General features: G+C 40.9%; 1 pseudogene; it reads right to left on the bottom strand.

Annotated features, from left to right (window-relative positions):
• Positions 1 to 2,367: 2,367 nt before the first annotated feature.
• Positions 2,368 to 3,096, bottom strand: LOC101632509 (annotated as a pseudogene).
• Between the last annotated feature and the right edge of the window lie 2,457 nt (positions 3,097 to 5,553).

Genomic DNA, 5,553 nt, shown 5'->3' with positions numbered 1-5,553 from the left:
TATATATATATATATATATATATATATACATATACACTAAAATTTTACCTTAGAAATAGTCTGATCAATAGGAACAAAACTGGGACAGGAAGATAACATGGGACTATAATAATGGTACATGGGTGCATTGGTGGTGGGAAGTCCACAGGGAATACAACCAAGATGAAAAAATGTACAGAATGAAGAATGATGTAGATATATACATATATAATATTTTTTAAAATACTCTGATCAAATTGTAAAATATTTTAAATGGTTTTGTTATTTAATGTTAATATTTACTGTATATAAACTCAGTTTTGAAAGAATTAGGACAAAATATGGCCATACTTAAATTTTGTGGTACATCAAAGAATTTTGTTGCTGATCCCTTATTTGGATTCCCTATATTCCTCCTATACGTGAAACCATCCGATAGTTTTCTTTTTCCTTCTGACTTATTTCACTAAACATTATCCTTTCCAGCTCCATCCATGTGGCTGTGAATGGCATTTTTTTTTTTTTGATTCCTGAATAGGAATTCTCTTACACTGCTGATGGGAATGCAAAGTGGCCCAATCACGATGGAAAGCTGTGTGAAGGTTCCTCAGATGCTAAAAATGGAGCTACCATATGATCCAGCAATTCTATTCCTAGGAATCTACTCAAAGGTCATAAACACACTAATTCTAAAGAAACTTGCACTCCTATTTTTATTTCAGCACTATTTACAGTAGTGCAACCAAGATATGGAAACAACCCACATGCCCCAAAATAGATGACTGGATCTACACAATGGGATACTGCTCAGCAATCAAAAAAAAAAAAAAAAACTCATGTGGATGTTCAACGTGGATGGATCTGTAGAGGATTATGCTATCCAAGATATGTCAGAAGGAAAAAATAAATAGCAGATGGTCTCACTTACAAGAAAGCAAAACAAAGGTCAAGAAAAAGTTAAAACTAGCAAGCTGGGCACTCCCTTCCTGGTGGCACAACGGGTTAGAGTGCAACACTACGAAGTTAGAGGCAGCCACTTCAGCAAGTGTTGGATCCCCACACAGGGAGCTGACCCATATGGCGCAGCAGACTTCTCCTGTCTCACCTGCTGCTCCCCTCAGCAGTGTATTTCATCAATATGCCTGTTCTGCTCCCCACTCTGTGTTCGGTGAATCCTCTCACCTTCCCTACACCTCTGGCCTGTACCTCAGCTCTATATGCATAAATAAATAAATCTTAAAAATAACTAGCAAGCTGATCATAGATCAGAGGCATACAGCCAGGAAGGGTAATGAGGGGTTTCAAAATGGTAGGGAAGAGCACAAGAGAATATGGTGATGGTTCATGTATGACACAGTGTGGGGAGGATTATGGGGACAACGACGTAAAAAAATAATTAAAGAATAATTAGTAATAAAAGTGCTGCCTCCAGAGCATAAACTACCATTAAAGTGCTGTATGAATGAATATTAGTGAGTAGCTACTATCTGGAACACCCTTCCTCTCTTCTCACAACAGCAAACCCATCTCACATAAAGTGTAAAAGAAAACCAAAACCATTGCAGAAAATCACAACATGCTCCACTCAAACATAGGTAAGGGACCCGTTCTAAAGAAAAATCGAGAGAGTAATTTCTTTCATTAAAAAAAAAAAAACCTAAAAGCAAATGTTGCTGTTTGTCATCAGATGGAATTAGAGTCAAAAAATGTGATAATAGCAATAATTCAAGTAATAGATATATGAAAATTTAAACACCCCACTTTTGAGTTAAGACAAAAGTGAAAGGAAGCTATGATCTTTATTAAAAAGTCAAAAAGCCTATGTATTATCACCAATGATACCCTCTGAGACATCAATGAGACTACTGTATGTATTTTTATACCTTGTGATAAAATATTTAATGTATAGTGTACACTGTATTTTACCAGTTCAGCATGCAGGATGTAAACAGATTATATCCAAATAGAAGACAGGTAGGGGCCTGTGCAAAAATAGTACTTCAGAAATCTGCTAATTAAAAAGACAAAAAGTTTGCTATTCAGAAATGATACAAATCAAACTACCACAAAAAGCAAAGGGTTGCAAAAATGTATACATTACAGCATGTATAAGTTATTCAAGATTTGACTTAAAACAATACATCAGTAAATGAAGCCTTTAAGTAGGTCTTTTCTACATGCCTATTAGTCCTGATTAAAGAAAAAACACATGAAAAATATTTTGTAGACACTGCCAATTCTCTGGTCACAAACTCCACTAATTTAGCACTTGGGTCTCTGCATTGTTAGGAACAGAATTTAAAATACTGCTACTCCTGTAATTCCATTGGTAAAATAATGTGACTTGGAATACAGCAGTCTTCATGCTGAGAGCAAAGACCCAGTTTGTTATTTGTACATATTTAATTTCTTAGGTGTGAACAGTTCAGAACAGCAACCTCTGCCACTGCTCTGGCTTTGCAGCAATAATCTACACAGCTCTCCTTGCAGCTCCTGGTTGACTGTAGCCATTTTTCCCTCGCATCCACTTGTGCTATTTCTACCATCTTTTTGCAAAGGTCAAGAAAGAGTTCTTCAATCCTTTGGTCTGTTTGGCTGATGAGTGCAGCATGTGTGCACTCCCACACATTCGGCATACAATTCTGCTTCTTGAATGGAAACATGTTTCTCCTTTTCAAAGTCTATTTTATTGCCAACTATACATAAAGAGGTTTCATTTCTCACCATTTTCTTAATTCTCTGATCCAGCTTTTTAACTTTTGAAAAGAATCTCCATCTGTAGTATCAAACAAAAATGGCTCCATTTGAATCTCTGTAGTAAATTGGATCCAGTGCATGAAATCTCTCTTAACCTGATACTTCCCAGATTTAACTTGTTAGGAATGATGCCTGCATTGTGGTAATTTGCTTACAATTGAACTTGCTCTGGAAGAACAGCAGCACCAGTGACGTGTTTAGCACCAGCCTTCCCCTAGCAGCTCCTGAGGGGGCCAGAGCCGCCCTGTTGCCACTGGCTGGCAGGACATTCTGCCTCAGCCATAGAGTCCTGCTGAGTTCCTCCTCAGTCCCTGCAGCGCCCCGTACAGCCAGGCTGCGAGGGTGCCTCCACCCAGGCATTGGCCTACGAAGGCCCTCTCTGCTCTTCCACTACCGCCCCAGGCTAGGCCTGGAAGAGCCCACAGACATTTGGAGAATGAAGGGCCCCAGCTACCACATCAAGCACCTGAGGAAAAGCGAAGCTTCAATTTCTATTATTTGTACATTAGTTTTATTTCTCATCATCATTTGTTTTTCTACGTTTTCTTCTATTTCTTTGAATCTCTTAATCATGGTTATATTGAATGTGTTACAGGACAACCCAATGTAAACTGGGGCCTGTCTGTGGGTCCTCACCTGCGCACTGAAGATTCAATTGTACTTCAGTTACACACAAAAGGGTCAATAATGGGCTTATCTACAAGGGGAAAGGAAAAGGAACAACCGAGGGAAAGAGAGAGAGAGATACAAGATAACTAGAACATCCTACCAGCTCCGCTGACTTGGAACTCCAATAACACACTGATAGTTCAGTCCAGCGAGCCACACCATCCAGAGAGAGCACATCTCACATGGCTCCCTTATATCCCCCAAAAGTCCCAGAACGCCTGCTTAGCTCCGCCCTTGGGTCCTCGCAGTTCTTGCTGTGGTATTGCTGGGAGTTGTAGTTTAATGGAACAGGGAATAGGGCATGGAGTCCACAAAACTGGAGAAGAGGGTGGAGTCCACAAGACTCTGCAGAGTTCCTTCAAGACAACCATTCCCCCTAACAAATGTTATATCTGATACAAGTATAAAATATTCCATGTCTTTGTGGTTAGTTTCTGGAAGGTTATTCTCTCCTTGTGATGACGTATTCCCTTGAGATGTCAGGATGTCATGTGTTGTTTTTCTTCTGTCTGCCCATTTGGTTTCTTATGATTTAGCTAGTTTTTAAAAGTGACAGTAACAGTAACATACAAGTCTGCAATACTTCTACTTTTCCAGCAGGTGGCTATATGGAGGTTTCTCTAGATTTCACCAGCTGTATACTATTTTAAATGTTTGGTCTTTCCAAGTTTCCACAGATCCAGAGACCTGATCTTGCAGCTGCTGAGTCACAAATTGAGCAAGAGCCCTAGAAGGGTCCAGTCGCTGGTGCAAATATACTGGAGGTGGCTTACGCCTGATACCATCTTCTCTGGAGTTTGAGACCGAAGTCTCTATAGACAGCACACTGTCAGTGAGCCCCACAAGATACTACCAGCCCTAAAGCTTAGGGAAGGGGGAACACAGCTCAGTGCACATTCCTTGTTCCATTCACTGGGGACCTGGCCCCCTGGGGACACCTCAGCTCCTTAACACAACTCCCCTCAGTCACTGGTGTGCACCTCCACACCTCTAAGCTCTCCTACAGAATGGGAAAAATCATTCTTCTTTCTGAAATTTTAGCAAAGAATAATTGAAATCACTACCTAATTCTGGTCTCCCTTTTTTTAAAAAAAAAAAAAAAGATTATTTATGCATATAGAACTGGGATAGAGGCCAGAGTTGCCGGGGGTGAGAGGATTCACCAGAGACAGAGTGGGGAGCAGAACAAACAGGCAGACAAAGTACACTGCTGAAGGAAGCAGCGGGTGGGTCAAGAGAGGTCTGCCACGCCATGTGCATCACCTCCCTGGCAGGGGATCGAACTTGTGCAGCAGTGCCTGTGAACAGCTTCATAGTGCTGTGCTTTAACCCATTGCGCCACCAGGGAGGGACTTCTCGTCTCCCTTTTAGTAAAAATTAAAATGGCCAGTGACAACTGAGAAATGTCATTCCATTTCACTATTACCAGAGTTTTCATTGTTTTAGTTTTTATTTAATTTTTTAATATTTTACTTATTTATGCATACAGAGTTGGGGTATAGGCCAGAGATGTAGGGGCGGTGAGAGGATTAACCAGCTACAGAGTAGGAAGCAGAATAGGCCGACTGATGAAGTACACTGCTGAGGGGAGCAGCAAATGAGACAGGAGAAGTCTGCTGTGCCATGTGGGTCACCTCCCTAGCTGGGGATCCAACTTGAGCTGAAGCAGCTGCTGCTAGCATCACAGTGCTGCACTTTAACCCACTGTGCCCCAGGGAGTGCCCAATCTTTAATTTAATTTTGGAGTAACACTCATGGTCTTCCATAAGTGCCCATGTTTCACCCCCTCCACCAAGCCACCCATGCCAATGCGCCATCTGCTTCCCTCCCTCATTTCCTCTCCCCTCCTTTCTGTTTCACTGGGCTCATGATTTACTTCTAATGAAGTTTGCCTGTGTTTTTTTTAATTTATATTCCACAGATGACTGAAATCATCCAATATCCCTTTCACTTTTTTACTTATTTCACTTAATATAATCACCTCAAGGTCCACCCTTTTTGTACCAAATGCCACGGTTTCACCTTTTTCACCACTGTGTAGTAGTCCACCGAGTATATATTCCATGGTTTCTTTATGCATTCATCTTTTTAAAGGCACCCAGTTGGATTTCATGACTTGGCTTGTGGGCAGTGCTGCTATATGCATAG

The sequence above is a fragment of the Condylura cristata genome, unplaced genomic scaffold (genome assembly GCF_000260355.1).
Source record: "Condylura cristata isolate star-nosed mole 26May11 unplaced genomic scaffold, ConCri1.0 scaffold00019, whole genome shotgun sequence".
In the NCBI taxonomy this organism is placed as follows: domain Eukaryota; kingdom Metazoa; phylum Chordata; class Mammalia; order Eulipotyphla; family Talpidae; genus Condylura; species Condylura cristata.
Note: the sequence above shows the minus strand (reverse complement) of the source record. Positions and strands in the feature narration are given on the sequence as shown.